This window comes from Artemia sp. Qi Xiang Cuo, chromosome 5, assembly GCF_049724085.1.
Source record: "Artemia sp. Qi Xiang Cuo chromosome 5, ASM4972408v1, whole genome shotgun sequence".
NCBI classification, from domain to species: domain Eukaryota; kingdom Metazoa; phylum Arthropoda; class Branchiopoda; order Anostraca; family Artemiidae; genus Artemia; species Artemia sp. Qi Xiang Cuo.
In genome coordinates, this window is record NC_142798.1 from 39,927,947 (window position 1) to 39,946,613 (window position 18,667).

The window sequence follows — 18,667 nt, forward strand, 5'->3', positions numbered from 1 at the left end:
TTATCGGATCAATAAAATTCCCAATCGATTACGCAATCAAGTTCTCGGAAATCCACTTCCCCCATCGATTACGCAATCAAGTTCTCGGAAATCCACTTCCTCTTCGATTACGCAATCAAGTTCTCGGAACTTCACTTCCCCCTCGAGTCCTAGATCAATAACATTGTTCCCGTTAGAATTCAATGCGCATGTGCAACCTTCGTTCCGGAGTTATTACACATAGAAACATCAAATAAATCGACCTTGGAAAAAGAGGTCTAACATTTGGCTCGAGCAACAACAACAAATACTATTTCTGGATCATCCATATAACAGACATGAAAAACATCAAATAAATCGAACAACACACAGAACCACCCATGAAAACAGACATAAATGTGAGAAAGTTCCTGTTTTTTCAAATTCTCACTGAAAAAAACCATAAAACATCAATAATTTGATTTTGACATCCGAGAAAAACATCAAATAAATCGAACAACACACATAACCATCCATGAAAACAACCATAAATATGACAAAATTCCTGTTTTTCCAAGTGAGAAAATTCCTGTTTTTTCATTCTCACTGAGAAAACCATAAACCACGTGGTTCTGTCACGAGTACTAGGGTCCTCTCTACTCACATGCGACTTCGGGGACAGGAGGGGTGGGTTTAGCAGCTCATAGGTAAAATTTGAAAAAAAGCGGTCTAGAAAAATGAGAAATATAAAATTCTGGTTTTGAATATATGTTTCTAAAATTCGTGATTTTTCGTGCCACATCATAGATAATGAATAACCTAAAACCTTGCATTGCCAAGAGGAGGCACCGATAAATTAGCACTAGGATGAGGCGCTTAGTGTGCCGAGAGCAAATTGAGAACAAATTTAGAGCGACTACGTTCCCTCAATAAGTTAGAGAAATTAGAGCGCAATGTGACAAACCTAATGTAAAGATACAATTCCCAATCAGTGACGATTTATTTATTTCTTTGACAAAAACAAAGAAAACTAAAAGAGAGAAAAATATGCGAAACGAAACTACAACTTAAAAATTAAGTCTGGGATAGTAGACACTACAGTTTATATCGCATTTGATGGCAATTTGTTTGAGTATGAAGGAAAAATTAAGAAAAAGTTGAAAAAAACGAAAAAGAGAAACGTAATTTGAAAATTCAGTTTGCTATGGTAGACAGTAGTGTTTCAGGCCAATTAAGTTTGTTAGCTCAAAACTGCGGGAGAAAAAAGATTAAGGAGAAATTGGAGGTCTTTGTCCTCTTGGCAAAAAACATGGGATAATCGGGGGATAGAATTGTAAGGACTACAACGGCTTTTGGAAAATTTGGGTGGCATTGAAGATCAGGTTGGTTTGGGAAGAAGTTTGAAGTCTGCCCTATCAACTTTCCAAGGCATTTGGTTCTGAGTGAAGAGAAGGAGTCCCTTGCAGAGGGGTTCCTTCGGAAGGTCAGAGATGATAGTGAGTTCCCTCAACCCATAACTGTTGCGTCACCTGTGCTTACCCTACTGAGTCAATTATTACCTATTCCCCACAAACCTTTACACTGTAGCCCCATACCTCTTTCTTACCCTGTGTTGGTCTCAATATTTATTCCAGCCATGACTATTCTATGGACATAAAAGAGGTTACTTTATGTTTCATTGCCATTTGTACCCCATTACCCTGTACTCAAATTTACCCCGTTAATCTTACGTATTCCCTTCTTTAAAGTCCCAAACCTGGTTGCGATGGCTATACAGGCCATTATCCCAAATTTTCTACATTAGAGACATATTGGATGGCAGTAGTACCTATAGCCAAGGTGTTAAGAAGCTGCAGTTGACATCGGCCTGAGAGTAGTATGGTATTAATACGTCTGGGCGGCCAGTACCCCCATCATTCCGGGCGGCCAATACCTCCATCATTCCGAGCTGCTAGTACTCCCATTATATCTGGTCTGTCGAGCATCTGGTATTGCGTAATCATTCATGTTGTCGATGGAACAATGAGATGAATACAAGCATACACATATGGTGTTATCCCAACTTCTGGCGATAAGGAAATTCCTTGAAATGCTTGCCAGCGGTTATTTCTCGGGAAATGGACCTTCGGATACAAGCGGCCAGGCGCACAGTACCCATCTGGTGAGCATCAAGTGATCATTGGGATAAAAGTTTGATGGAGAGTTACTTAGTGTCACAGTTCCACATAGACATTTGATTAGTTTATCTTGTTTCAAGTTAAAAAAAAACTTTCCAATATTTTAATAAATGAGTGGTTTTACACTATTGCAACTTGAAGGAGTTGACATTGATGATATGAAGACAAGAGCCCCCAATGTAGCAGTTGAGATTGGAAAGGATTGTCGACTAACATTTGAGTGGGATGAGATGTTTGGTAGATATGTTATATCTTTGAGTAATTTAAGTTAGAACAACAATTATAATTCTCAGCAAAAGTGAATATAATGCATATAACTAGACTACAACAAGGATTGAATGCAATCATGAAGCACATTGAGGACAATAGATTCACTCGCCCTCCCAAAAAAGAGTGAAAAAAGTATATTATTCTATTATAACATTTCTGCCAATGAAATATTTTATAATTATTTGTTTCATTGGTTAATATTTTAGTTGACCGTTTACTCCTCTCTCTCTATAGAACCATTAGGCGCTGAGAGTGTGAACAAAGTAGAAAGAATCTTGGCTTTGTTAGTTTAGTCTATACTCGGTAGTAGGAGTGTCAAGAACAAAAAAAAAATATGGATGGATTTGAGAAGGATTTGAGATGGATTTGGAGGTGAATAGGGCTCGTCTGGAATGATGCAGACCATGTCTGCTGACCATATACCTCTGGATACGGGGTTTCCCCTAACTAAACACTCCGATCAGGGTGGCCTCAAGCTCATGAGGTGGGTGGAGCCCACCCCAGAATTCTCAGTATCCAGGTAAATCCTGGCTCTAATCAGAACCCAGGCCTATGGTCGGTTGGGCTTGCAACCCTCCACCCGAGACCCATTGCAACGAATAGCTTAGCAGCTGCCTCGGATGACCAACCTTCTTTTATCCCATCACGACCCTTGCTTGCCTTGGACTGGGAAAGGACCAGTGTTTGAATCTTCTAGACCAAAGAGGCCTCCGAATTGCCACCTAGAATGTATTGACATTAAATTTTCCCGGAGCTAAGACGCTTCTGGCGATGGAACTGAAGCGATTCCGCATCTCTATTGCTGGAATAACAGAAACCCACCTAGTCGGGAATGGAAATGATCCCATAGGTGAGGGATACCATCTTCTCTGGTCTGGCCAGACAACCACCAGAAGAAATGGAGTCGGACTAGTTCTTGATGACAAATCCAAGAAGTGTCTACTGTCATTCACTCCCGTCTCAGATAGAATCGCTAATGCTCGACTCAATTACAAGCAAGGAAAAATGACGGTCCTTGTTTGTTATGCCCCGACACACAAAGCTGACACCGAAACAAAGGAGACTTTCTACTCTGTCCTGACGAATGAATTGTCTAAGATATCCCCGCACGATATTGTCATGCTCCTGGGTGACCTTAATGCAACTGTGAGCGACAACCACAACTTATGGCGACAAGTCATTGGACCAGTTACTCCGGATTCCCTAAGTAACAATGGTCTAAGGCTTCTAAAACTCTGAAGCATGCAAAACCTTGCGATTACGAATACCATGTTTGCAAGGAAGGACATTCACAAATATACATGGTACAGCAACGACGGCCATACCAAAAAAATGATCGAGTACATCATCGTGTCACAGAGATGGAGGTTTTGGATCAGTAGCTGCAGGACGTATAGGGCAGCTGAGATTGGCAACACTGACCATCGCCTCGTCGTCGCTAACATGCGACTAAGGCTCAAAGCCCATCGCTCAGAACCAAGACCAGTCAATATCGATGTCTCTGGCCTCTGCGATCAGAAGATACGGTCAAAATATGCCATTGATGTCTCGAACCACTCCGACGCACTCCTGCCATTTGAAAGTTGTGAAAGCGCATGGCTCTCGTCCAAAAAGAATGTCCTGGAATCAGCGACAGCAAATGTTGGACGGAAAAAGCGTGCTAATAAAGCTTGGATTCAGTCGGATAAGCTTGACGTCATAGAGCAGAGACGCAAGGTGATGTTACTCGGTGATATGCCAACCTATAGAAGCCTTAATGGTGTCCGCAACAAACTGATACAGCGAGACAAGAAGCTGTTTGTGGAAATGAAGGCACATGACCTAGACGGTGCAGCCAAGAAAGGTGACATTGGCAGTCTCTATAAGCAGCTCCGTGATCTAATAGGCGACATAGCCCCCTAGGTTGCATTTGTTATCTCTGTGGATGGCCAGCCACTCAGTGACGAAGCTGCCATGGTCAATCGATGGAAAGACCACTTCTCGGGCCTCCTCAACGCCAAAGCCGTAGCGCAAACTGACCAGGAACTCATCAGCCTAGCCGCCAGCACTCAGGAACTGCTGACAAGTGACACAGAAACTCCTTTCACGTCACCAGAAATCTACACAGCAGTAAAACGTTTGAAGAACAACAAAGCGGCAGGCGTATGTGGAATATCTGCTGAGCTCCTGAAGTAAGCCGGACCGGTGATACTACTTTGGCTCCATATGCTGTTTTCTGTGGTTTGGCGCACAAAATGGATTCCAAAGGACTGGCGAGCTGGTATAATACTGCCCTTATGGAAGAGAAAGGGGAGCAAGAGCATCTGTTCGAGCTACAGAGGCATGACGCTACTTTCAGTGCCTGGAAAGCTCTTTGCTATGGCACTGCTGGATAAATGCACGAGTATCCTCAGAAGAAAGAGGAGAGTCCGGAAGGCGGGGTTTATGCCCGAGAGATCCACTGTCGAACACATCTTTATCATGCGCCAGTTAATTGAGAAGACGAAGGAATTCAGGAGGAAAGCATATGTAGCCTTTGTGGACTTCAAGGCTGCGTTTGACTCGGTGGATCGCGACTCGCTCTGGCTGATGCTTCGATCAACTGGTCTACTAGACAAATACTGCAAGTTGTTTGAAAAGAGCTTTACGAAGAAACCGTGGGTTGCGTCCAATTCAACGGTAAACGGAGCACGACATTCGGCATCAAAACCGGTGTACGACAAAGGTGTGCCACCGCCCCGGAACTATTTAATTGCGTGATGGACCATGTCATGACACGAACAACAAATCGCCTGCCCTTTGGTCTGCAGTTTGGAGATCGCGTTCTGACGGACGCTGACTTCGCAGATGATCTTGGTCTCGTTACTGACTCGATCGACCAGTTGACTGACTCTGGAAGTCCTGCAGGAAGAGGCAGCAAAAGTGGGACTGAAAATAAACTGGCTAAAGACGAAGATAATGGCAGTTGAGCCCTCAAGCCCAGTCTCGCCCCGTGAGAACATAACTGTTTGCGGAACTCCTGTTGAAGTTGTAAAGAACTTCACTTATCTTGGCTCCGTGCTTTCTAATGACGGCTATATAGAGGAAGAGGTGTGCAGCCGAGTTTCAAAAGCCTCGTCTATCGTCGGGAGGCTCAACAATCTCTGGAGAATGCCGCATATATCTAGGCGCACGAAGATGCAAATTTATAATGCATCCGTAAGCTCAGTCCTCCTCTATGCAGCGGAAACCTGGCCTCTCAAATCAACAATCCTTAGTATGATAGACGTCTGCCAGACGAAACAGCTCTGTCGGATTGAGAGACTTCCATGGGACGATTTTGTAAGCAAAGCAAGGTTGCTCACACTCACCTCTCAAGTGCCATTCTCCGTCCAAATAGAGCTCGTACTCTGAGATGGTACAGACACCTCCTGCGTGTGCCGACGACAACCCCAGCCCGAATAGTCAACGATTTTGACGCTAAAGCCCATGGCTGGTCTCGCCCGAAGGAAAGACCTCAGATAAGGTGGAAGGATAGCCTCATAAGGTGGAACAGATTCCTTAAGATAGCAAACATTGCTGTCGACGAGTCCCCACTAATAGGAACAGACCAGTCAGCCTGGAGGAGCAGAGTTGCGGCACTCTCTACGCCGCCCCTAACGCGGCAGGAGCCTCAAGTCAAGTAAGTCAAGATTTGAGAAACAAAAAATCATGCGGAATCTTGTGACATTGGAAAAATGTTTGAATCTAAATGATCAATTTGAGACGCTGTCAGTGCAAAAGAAAATATTCTCTGAAAGAATGCTTGACAATATCACGGAAAATGATTCCCCAACTTTGGATTATTGTATGAAGCTTTTACGTTGTGGGCCAAACGCATTTATTCAATTTATTGACATACTAATTAAAAAAAAAATGAGATTGTGGATTTGCCATTGAAAACTGCCTAAACAGATTCAAGTTTCCATGTTGATTTTTCAGTCTCTGTTTTTTGTGAGAACAGTCTAGAATTTAAAAACTCCTGTCCAAACAGATATAATGATTTTAACGTCACTCGATTACTCTTCTCTCTCTAGAAGTAAAAAGAACATTCCTATTGGTCACAAGTAAGTTTTTATTTGGTGGTGTGAGAGTCAACAGAGAAAAACGTTCTACACATGTCCACTATGTTTATAAACATAGGCCAGCTGGTCGTCATGTGAGAAATGCACTAGTGTTCATGACTATAATGAAAAGTGTAGGTTATGCAATCCATTTAAGTTGCATAGAGGATATGCTGTACAAATTAAGGACTGTATCCTGTCTTGAAGAGGTTTGTGATTTTTACCCTAGAGGATACCTATGTTCCAACTGTCACTATTCACTATGACAAGTGTGATCAATGGGAATATACTATGATTGGATGTGTTTGGGAAAATGGTGGGCGTGAGAGGGGCGTTAGTCGCTTTCCAATCACTTTCAACTATTAAAAAAGGCACTATCCCTTTCAATTTCCAGTTGAATAAGCCCTTTGAAGTTTCTACGCTTTCAATAAAAACCTTATACGCCCCCAGGGTATAACTTACAACCCTTGCCCTGCGGACTGTGGGGGTGGAGGGGTTGTTATCCTTAAATACTTAATTTACAAAACTTTCAACTACGTTAAACAAAGTGACTATCTAAAATATTGATTGGATGTGTTTGGAGAAAAGATGGGCGTGAGAGGGGAGTTAGTTGCCTTCAAATAACTTTTGACTATTAAAAAGGGCACTAGCCCTTTCAATTTCCAATCGAATGAGCTCTTTTTCAAAATTCCATGACACTCATTCCATCGAATGCGTTATATGACCCCAGGATATAGCTCATAACCCTTGTCCTGGAAACTGTGGGGGGAGTGCCGTCCTCAAAGGTATAGTTTCCGGAATTTGAAACTGAATGGAACAAAATGATCATTTCAAAATCTCTATTGGATGCGTTTGGGGAAATGGTGGATGTGGAAGGGGTGTTAGTTGCTTTCCAATCACTTTCGACTATTAAAAAGGGCACTAGCCATTTCAATTTCCAATCGAATGAGTCCTTTTTGAGGTTTCTACGACAACGCGTTCTATGAAACCCTTATATGCCCTCTGGGCATAAATAACAACCCTGGCCCTCAGGGCTGTGGGGGGGGGGGGTGTTTGTCATTCTCAAAGACCTAATTTCCAGAACAAAAAACGACGTTGAATAAAATGGCTATCTAAAAGTTTTGATTAGATGTGTTTGGGGAAAACGACGGCGTGAGAGGCGGGATATTTGCCCTCTAATCAATTTCGACTATTAAAAAGGTCACTGGCCCTTTGAATTTCCAATCGAATCAGAATTTTTATAAAGTTTCTACGACAACGCCTTCTATAAGAAACCTTATATGCCCCAGGGCATAACTTAAAACCCTTGCCCTAAGGACTGTGGGGGACTGTCCTCAAGAACATAATTTCTATGTGGAAAGCAACTACGCTGAACAAAATTATTATCTAAAAATTTTGATTGGATGTATTTCGGGAAATGCTGGGCGTGGAAGGGGTGTTAGTCACCTTCCAATCACATTCGACTATCATGAAGGGCACTAGCCACTCCAATTTCTAATTGAATTAGGCCTTTTCGAAGTTTCTAAGACAACTTCTTCGATACGAAGTGCCCTGCTCTAACGGAAAAAATTAATAAAGAATACATTGTGCCAACATCGTTCTTATATGCCCCCAGGGCGTAACTTAAGACCCTTGTCCTGAGGGTTGTGGGGGAGTGTCCTCCTCTTTACTTAGTCCCCATTTCTTGTCTCGTTCTCGAAAGTCCCCGTTCTTTACTTAGGGAGCACGATCGTGCTGCCTATGATTTATACAACAACTTTTTATATAAACCTTATATGCCCCCAGGGCATAACTTACAGCCCTTGCATCCTAAAAGACCTAATTTCCAGAACGTTCAACTACGTTGAACAAAATGGATATCTCAAAATTTTGATTGGATGTGTTTTGGAAAATGATGGGCGTGAGAGGGGCGTTACTCGCTATCCAATCACTTTCAAATATTAGAAAAGGCACTAGCCATTTCAATTTCCAATTGAATGAGCCCTTTTGAAGTTTTTACGACAATGCTTTCAATAAAAACTTTATATGCCACCACGGCATAACTTATAACCCTTGCACTGAGGGCTCTGAGGGGGTTATCATCCTAAAAGACCTAATTTCCAGAACTTTCAACTACGTTGAACAAAATTGCTGGATATCTCAAAATTTTAATTCGATGTGTTTGAGGAAATGGTGGGCGTGAGAGGGGGGTTAGTCAATATCCGATCACTTTCTACTATTAAAAAAGGCACTAGCCGTTTCAATTTCCAATTGAATGAGCCGTTTTGAAATTTCTACAACGCTTTCAATAAAAGCTTTATATGCCCCCAGGGCATAATTTAAAACCCTTGCCCTGAGGGCTGTGGGGTGAGGGGTTGTCTTCCTTAAAGACCCAATATCCAAAACTTTCAACTACGTTGAATAAAATCTAAATATTTCGGTTTGATGTGTTTGGGGAAAAGGTGGGCGTGAGAGGGGGGTTAGTTGCCCTCAAATCACTTTCGACTATTAAAAAGGGTACTAACCCTTTGAATTTCAAATCGAATGAGCCCTTTTTCAAGTTTCTACAACAAAGATTTCAATAAAAACCTTATATGCCCCCAGGGCATAGCTTACAATTCTTACTCTGAGGGTTGTGGGGGAGTGTCCTCCTCAAAAATATATTTTCTATCAGGAAATCAACTACGCTGAACAAAATGGCTATCTCAAAATTTTTATTGGATGTGATTTGGGGACTGATGGGCGTGGGAGGGGGGGGGGCTAGTTGCCCTCCAATCACTTTCGAATATTAAAAAGGGCACTAGCCCTTTGAATTTCCAATCGAATGAGCCTTTTTGAAGTTTCTACGACAACACCTTCTATAAAAACCTTATATGCCCCCAGGGCATAACTTAAAACCCGTGCCCTGAGGGCTGTGCGGGAGTGGCCTCCTCAAAAACATATTTTCTATATGAAAATCAACTACGCTGAACAAAATGGCTATCTCAAAATTTTGATTGAATGTGTTTGGAGAAATGATGGGCGCGGGGGGGGGGGGCTAGTTGCCCTCCAATCACTTTCGTCTACTAGACATGGCACTAGCCCTTAGAATTTTCAATCGAATGAGCCTGTTTTGAATTTTTTACGATAACGCCTTCTATAAAACCTTATATACCCCCAGGGCATAACTTAAATCCCTTGCCCTGAGGGGTGTGGGGGAGTGTCCTCCTCAAACACATTTTTCTATCTGGAAATCAACTACGCTGAACAAAATGGCTATCTCGGAATTTTGATTGGATGTGTATGGGGGAATGATGGGCATGGGGGGGGGGCTAGTTGCCCTTCAATCAATTTGGACTATTAAAAAGGGCACTAGCCACTCCAATTTCCAATCGAATGAGCCCTTTTCAAAGTTTCTACGACAACTCCTTCGATACGAAGTGCCGGGGTATGGAGAAAAAAAACACATTGTGCCCACATCGTTCTTTACTTAGGCAGCGCTAGCACGCTGCCTATGATAATTAGTTCGATTGATTCGAACAGTAACACCAACATTGAATTTCTTCTTTTTCCCTTCCCTCCCGCCTTCATTGGAATATTGTTTAGGAAAAGTGTCAAGTGTATTTCCATCTCCTTAATGAACTTTCTTTGGGATAGAGTTGGACAGGGATCACTGAGGACATTGATTATAAATCAACATAGCAACTAAAAACACTGATTGCAAGTAAAACGTACTTGTATGGTTTTTTGTCACGCCATTGAATCTAATCTAGAGTCAAAAGATCTAATTGTAAAATTTGCAATGAGAAAAAGGTTTTATTTTTTCATTAGTGACTACCACAAACTCTATGATTACAATGTAGGAAGAAACTTGATTCATTCTGTAAATATTCTTCCGCTAGCTTCTTTTCAAGTCCAGTGACTTGAGCAAGTGTTGTGGGTGAACTTACATTTCACACTTCACTAATATGCTCATAAACATATTTCAAAACTTCAACCATTTTGAACGTAAGCATGTAGTGAAGTGTCCACTGCCCTTTTGCGTACTAACAGGTGAGGGTGATGCAGTGATATTGATGCACTCTGGTGAGGGTGAATGAGTGATATGATATGATACACTCTCGTCAAATCATCGACATTGCCACTTGGTGTGCTAGCATTTTTCAAATATGATTTAAAATCATCTCTTGATATTTGACTAAATTCCATTAATCGTTTTAAAATATGCTTATTGCCAATAAGACTTTGGGGGAAGTTTGACGAGTTTAAAAGTGTATGCAAATGACTGTCAAATGATACAAGTCTTTTACGATTTGTCATCAAATCTAATAACAAATCAAGTAGAAAGCAGGTCTTGCCCGCTTTTACAACTTTATTCCTAATAACATCAATTTGAACATGTTCACTTTCGGCGAGATTAGTCAAGAGTCTTTAACATTGCTCACTTCTAGGAATGGGGAATTAGGTCTGCAACACTTGTCCAAACTTTAGACAAATCTTCTCTTGATGTTGGTGGTGGTGATAGTGACGTTGAATTTTGAGCCATTTCCTTTTTGTGATAAATGACAATTAAAATGAGTGGTCTATCACGGTAGGGTTTATGTTTGTCGACTCGTCGAAGTGAATTTTGAATCAAAATTAATTTTTCATCGTTGGCAATTGTCTCATTGTTAATGAAGTTATCGATATTGTCCTCGCAATGTTGCTTTGGCGAAAGGGCGAGTTCTGTTGGAGTCAATTTGTAGGGTTTGGCCATCTAAAGAAAACTGTTTATAAGTCGAGCAATTATCGGCAGTAAAAGTGTAAAGAGGCTACCACCCGCTTGAAGAAGCCTTTTTCTTTTAAAATCGTTTCCTTTGTTTTTGGTTGCTGCTGCTAGGGCACGTACAAGTGAACAATGTTGCTTTGTCTGTGGCTTAACTACTTTTGGCAGTTGAATTGCCTTCAGTTAGATTTAAACAAAGCTCTGACATGAGATTAATAAATTCTCTTTCAACACCATGTTTGAGTATGACCTTCCTAAGTCGCGGTTTGAATTACCTAGGACGGTGAACAAATGTCTGTTTTCGTGTAGTTTTTTTCAGTGTCACAATGGGAACTAACGACCTATTTTACCGTTCACTGGAAGATAAACGGCAATTTCATTGTCAAAAAGTTTAGTGACAACACGAACATCCTCGGGTGTGTTCTGATTTAGGTCCAGTAGAATATAAGAATAGGGATTTGTAGCCTGATTGAATGCCAAGATTAGAAGTTCTGGATAACCCGGATATATTTGTCTGCTTAAAGTTATGGATGAACATGAATCACGAACAACCCTGTAGATGATATAGTAGGTCAAATTCAAAGCAAGTGTCCTCATACACTTGCTCTGATGAAATAGATAGTATAGAATAGTGTTACGGAAATCTGTTCGTGATGAGATCAAACAGTGAACAATTGTAACAACTCCTGAGCCCATTTTTCAATGGGTTGAGCTATAGCGTCAATAATCAACCAAGAGTTTGTTTGAATTATATTAAAAATGTCAAGTCCCTGTATGAATTTCGTGTCTGGGGTAATAGTCTTTATTTTATCGTAGGGTTCTTGCCAGACGCTGCAGCAATAGTAAATGCTTTTTGGATATTCTAAAACATTTTATTATGATTTTGAATTATTTTTCTTAAAAATGTCGTTTTGCTAAATTTGATGGGCCGCAAAGAAACGATCTGAATAGAGTTTTAAATTGGTACATACTACTCTCCCTCAATGCCAAAATACAACTAACTACAGAATGCATCTGTCCATTGAATAAATAATAATTCCCTTTGTTCTAGAAAAGAGAAATTTAAGGGATAATATATGTTTTTTATTTACAAGAGAGGAACTACAAAAATACATTTAAGAATAATACATGTTTTTTTATTTACAATAAAAGCAATAAAAAAATTGTTTGAAAAGCTATTATCACATTCATAATAAAACTTAGAACCCCACACCCCAGAAGGACGCGGCGGCCGGCCAAAGGCCGAATCCCCTCCCTTTGGACAGGCCGCGGGCACAGGGCCAAATAAATTATATAAATACAATTTTTAAACATTTATATATGAAAAAACTGACACACAAACACGCTTGCTAAAGAACATAAAAACGCTGCTGAGATTGGGGGGGGGGGGAGGGCTCCCCTCCCACCTAAGGATATAAAAATGGATCCCTCCCGCCATCTATTGATTTTTTTTTCCGAAAAAGATGGCGTCCATATTCTAGACGCACATCTCCATCCGAAGTTAGATAGTGTACATGGGGTAGCACCCTCACATATTTCGCACACATAGATTTTATCCGACACAGGTGACATGGCATTAGTTTACACTCTAAGCGTGTAGTTTTTAAATTTTGAAAAGCAAATAACCGTAACTTCCGCTCTTAGAATGAGATTACTTTCCACACAGTTTCTATAAACACTCATGCAGAAACTCTCTTTCAAATTGTGTCTAGGCACTCCCAAGCAGACTTTTTTTATTACCTCACTGCGTGTTTGTACACAGTACACCTTCGGACGTGCAAGCACACCACTGGAAATCAAGTTGTCCTCGTCTCGTATTTTAATAATAACAATTTATCTGGAGCCTGGCGCTTCGCTGGCTAAGGGTAAAAGGACTCGTCCCAATTGGTAAAGTCCATTCGAGAGCTAATGTGCATACCTTTTTCCAAATCTCCTAATGCATTTTCGGTTTCAACTTTAAACAATAGTGAATCGGTATCTGCGTAATACAGTTGAACTTGTCCCTCCCTTGGCCATTGGCGCCTGTATATAATGTGCAATGGCGACTACACACCGTTGGCTAGAATATACCTCAAAAGAACGTGATGTACAACGTTATTTTCTTTCAGATGAAGGTCGGCAATAAGTTTTTTTTTTTAAAGTGACCAGTGCACACTCCTATCCTCTACCAAAAACATATTATAAGGACTCCAAGAGTCCTTAGTCATCGGTCTGTTTACGCAGGTGAAAACAAAATACTTTAACGAGTCATGAAGTTCGCTTGGTATTTCACTATTAATTTCAAAGAACATTCTTGCGTTCCATTCTCCTCAACTGTGGCAATATTGGGGAAATTCGGAGCACATGGATTGTTAAGCCATTTTTAATTACCATACGGCAAAGAGTAATGAGATATTGCCAACGGATAAAGGGAGTTAATATAAAGAAAAACTGCATCCAAATTTTTAGCGGCGCTTTTCCAGTCGGGTCAGTTGTCAGGATACCATCTCCGTGTAAACCATATCCTCCTCTCATTGATCTCTCTACGAAAAGATGCTGATCCACGTCGGTGATCAAGCCTATTTTCTCCTTACTGATTTTAAGAATTAAACACATCACCAGATGAGGAGTTGAAAAATAATAACCCAAATTCCTCATAGATCTTGTCCGTGCTTTTAAACACAATATCCAGCAACGTCAATACATTACTTGTCAGGTAAATTTTACAATGACCCCCCATTTTTTCACCCTCCCTTAGTCCAAATCCTCTTAGCAAATTCATAGTCAGCAGTGTTGGATTGACGATCGGGAAGTGAATCATAGAACGATTCCATGACGGTAATTTATCCTCAAGAAGCCTCGAGGTGAAGCTGTAGTACTCATACAGGTATATGCCTTTACACGTGAACAAATCCTACATTTCGTCATCTCGAAATTTATGAAAATCGTCGCTTTTCTGTACTTGACTTAATTGACTTGGGGATTCGGGGAAGAAATTATAGGAGCCGTAAACGGATTTTATTCAAGCACGTGCTACCATTATCTATTGTTTTCCATTGGAATTCTAAGAGCAGTAGCTTCTCAGATAATTTTGGAGTGAAATTATACGAAAAAGAACCATCTACCCATGGGCCATCTAAAACTTCACCACTATAAAAACTTATCAAGTACGGTAATATGAATTTCAAGTCATGTCTGAAATTGTGCATATAAACAGGTAGAAAATATTGTATTCTAATGGTTAAATTACATGATTGATGGGCCAGTCCACGAAAGTAACTCCCCGCGATAAAACTGGGTTGCTCAAAGGGTCATGGTTGCGGACTAACATCCCTCCCCCACTCAGGGGCGGATCCAGGATTTTTAGGGGGGCGCAAAATAGGTTGATGCGACAAAAAATTTAGGGGGCGCAAAATTGGTTGATCTGATAAATTTGCATTAGAACCAAGTTTAATTAACGCAAAGTTGAGTTAATTAAGTAAATTACACTACTTTAGACTACGCTAGGGGGGGGGGGTGCGCGCCCCCCTCGTCCCCTGGATCCTCCACTGCCCCCACTACCCTTAACAAATTTCCCTTACAAAACCAACACTTTTTTTTCTTTAATGGCCAACCCATCCTCTGGTGATAGGGTCATTGGATAGAATATATTGCACAGCCGTGAAATTGACTTATTTGCTGTTTTAATAAGTGCTGTCATGGCTGCGCCCATACAATCCTCCCCACCCAACGTCTCAAAAACTCTACAAATTGCATGGTGTTACACAAGTCTCTTTGTGCATGGGGATAAGAGATTGCAATGGGTACATGTGTTTTAACATGATATAAATATGATGGATCGTACACACCTATGAGTTTGACTCCGCAGTCTAAGACCAACTTGTCACTAAGTAGGAGTGGATTCTGAAAGTATTTAAATTACAAGATGACCTTGTCACCGCTAACCATTTCCACCCATGAAGCTTGCAGTGCCTCAAATGGTGTTTTAACTTTAATTCTGCGTGGAACCTAGAAAGACACGTTTGACAATAAAAGCATTCACCCTCCCCTCTGTCTCACGGAAAACCCGACTAATACTTGTAATAGAAAAAAAAATGACCGATTGAATCGGGTTCACTGGCAGGCTTGTAAAGAAGCCTAACCAGTCTTTCACCGATTCAATTGATGGAGCCCTCACTGGATATATTACCCCCTTTTTATCTTTGCGCTCACCCTCCTCAAATTCTGTACCATATTGTAAAACAGTAACACCAATATCTAAGTATTCATTAGCCGGCTCAAAAATATCAATTCCTATAAGTGTTACATGATATTGACCATCTAAACAATTAAAATCTACTTTAGGGAATTTTGCTGTCTCCCCACCTCATTGAACTGCCAAACCGTCCAAAAGTGTCTGTGTCTTACTTTTGTCGGGGTTTGAGAGCTGCCACGAGGAATGCATATTTGAAGCACTGAAGCCCTGTATCGAAAGAAAAGCATTGTACACCTTGGCAACCCTTTAAATCTTCAATATATTGTATACTCTCTCCCTCCTCCCACCTCTTAAAAAAAATTCTTTTGAAATTCATCCACATTAACATATAAACCCTCAATCAGTAAAACCACCGCCCCACTCTCACTATAATTATCCAATTTTGTCACAATAATATTTACCCAATCCATCAATACACCCTCAAAATTATACAAATCCGGATGAAGTCCTAGCATTTCAGTCTGCACATAATGTGAATACACATCATCCGACTTTTCATTTAAATATGTAATTTTTTATGCGATGGATGCCTTAATCCCATCCCTCCTAACCCTCCCAAATCAGACTTTCAAGAAGGGTCGAATATTGCGTACTCCAGTGTACTCCACATAGGAGTACACTATGTCTACCGGATCCATCATGATGCTACCCGGCCATAAGTGAATTGGATAGAGCCCCATACTCAGCCCTATAAACACACTGTGAAAGGCAGAGTCGGTTAAATAGAACTCAGGTAAAACAGGAGGCGTAACGGAAATTTCATGCTCCATGCTAATTTGTCCACCTTCATTGTGAACAGTAGGGGTGTTGCGCGGTGTGAGATCCCCTAGCTCACTCAACATACCCTCGAGTGCATCAGGACTGAGACGATCAGCCCAAGCAAAAGCATTCTCTTATTCACTTTGGGGTTCGAAGATAATTGATTGAGCCGAACCCCATTTTGAAACATTTGCCGGCGTAACATCACTCCTCTCACCAAAAAACCGCAATAATTGGGAGTGTAATACTACTCCCCTCCACCGAAAAATCCACTATTAGCATATCAACCCAGTCCTGGGTCTGATCTGACTCGACGTGGAGATTATCTTGAAATTACGAAGCCGGTATCAATATGGGTATCTCCGTACCGTCAAAAAGGTTGCTGGCCACTTGAGTTGATTGCAGTGATAGTGCTGATAGGTTAACCTAGAAAGGAATGAGAAGTTATTTTCTTTTCTTTAAATGATATAGTTTTTTATAAACCTGAAAAGAATATTTTGATTGTCTCTGTTTATGTATGTGTATCTGTGTGTGTGCAAGTGTGCGTGTGTGTGCTTGTGTGTGTGTGTGTTTAATATGACGTTTCAAGTACAACCTGGAATATGAATCAGAAGTTTTTTGTTTTTGGAATGATACGGCTTTATTAAAATGAAAAAGATATTTTAATATCCTCTATTTTCATATCACTTAATTTAAATGCATAATCATTCTTGATAATATTCACACACATATATGTACATACACATACATGCACACATAAGAGAGAATATAAATTCAATTTTTCTTACATTTTCATCGAAGAGTTGATCAATTCCCAGGGGTTTACATGTCCTGGACCCACAACCTCTCTCACAACAAATGCATGAGTCATTACTACTTGCACTTCTACTACTGGACTGGGGCACGGTGGTAGATGGAATTATATCATTCATGGGTGAGAATGTATAATTGAATAGATCATCGTCCATTCCGCACCCGGATATTGCGGTTCCATTGGGCCTACCACCTGTCCAAGTTCTCGGTCTTTTCAGTGGATTTGCACCATCCTATAAAATATGACCTAACCAAATAGTTTGTTACGAGTATACATAGTCTTTTTTAGCATTTAAAAGAAAAAATTTCAGTTAAGAAAACTGTCAAAAAATTCTAAATACCATAAGAATTCCAAGTCTAATATTAATTCTAAGTCCCAAAATAATTCTAAGTCCCAAAAAATTCTAAATCCCCTAAACAAATCAAAAAAATCAATAATCGATAATCAATAATCAATACTCGAAAATCGATAATCAATATCGATAATCAATAATTAAAAACTAATAATCAATAATTAATATCAATATTCAAAAATCAATAATCAGAAATAATTCATGGATTGAATTCAATAGCTCAAGAATGGCTAGTAGGGAGGGCTGACTTTAAAAGTATAGATGATATGGTGCATACAATTCGAACAAAAGGGGACTGTAAATGTAATTTGATAAACCGAAATTGTATGAGAAAACGTCCCTGTCCATTATACATACAACAAAAATATATATAGATCACAAACATCTTGCATATTAGAGTCCTTGTTAAAATTTCGTTCAGACATCCTGCTTGTTCAAACTCAGTACATCATTTGATAATAACCATGCTCAATTCCCTTTCTTTTATATTAAATATTTTGGCATTCAATGCGATATTTCCAGAAGTTTCCTTATCGCCTGAAGTTGAGATATTGTTTCATCGACAACATGAACGATAACGCAATAGCAGATGCTCGACAGATCATATGAAACGGGAGTACTGGCCGCCCGGAATGATGGAGGTACTGGCCGCCCCGACGTATTAATACCATACTACTCCTGAAATGGAAAACTACTGGAGATTACTGGAGATTTTGAAGATGATGTTTTGTGTTTTCTTTATGTCCTTTGGGAGTCTACGGTCCAAGATATCAAATAACCGTCATGTTTCTACTATATATATATATATATATATATATATATATATATATATATATATATATATATATATATATATATATATATATATATATATATATATATATATATATATATATATATATATATATATATATATATAGTCTGACCGGTGGGGCACTGGGGCAGCCAATTATCTTAGGATGGAGGTTTTGGGTCTATAGTCCTAATTACCAGATAAATGTCCTGTTTCTCTTATACATAAACTATTTCATCCACGCTTTAAATGTATTATTTTTTCAGACTTAAATATGACCAAAAACACATTGGCTTGTAGCATTAATATTTCTGTATGAGTCATCATACTACCCTACTTAGCCTTCTTTGATTATTTTTACTTTCTGGATACTGCAAGCGAGACTTGGATTCTGGGCGAGCGGGGCGTCCCATTCACCCATGAAAGAGGCAACTTTACTTTTTGTGTCTTTTTATGTTTTAGAATTAGTCCAAGTCCGAGTTCATATGAGGCAAAGTTCAAGTGAATTAGTTAATAGTACAAGTTC

At 40.1% G+C, this 18,667-nt stretch overlaps 1 protein-coding gene and 1 long non-coding RNA gene across 2 annotated transcripts in view; both read right to left on the reverse strand.

The window, feature by feature from the left end:
* The window catches only part of LOC148952127 (uridine phosphorylase 1-like), a 108,271-nt gene that overhangs the window by 63,839 nt on the left and 25,765 nt on the right, over positions 1 to 18,667 (reverse strand). The window lies entirely within an intron of this gene.
* LOC148952128 (uncharacterized) lies at positions 15,945 to 17,333 on the reverse strand. Its single transcript, XR_016141764.1, has 2 exons — positions 16,971 to 17,333; positions 15,945 to 16,608 (listed from the first exon to the last, which is right to left on the reverse strand). It is a non-coding gene; the product is annotated as an uncharacterized LOC148952128 (long non-coding RNA).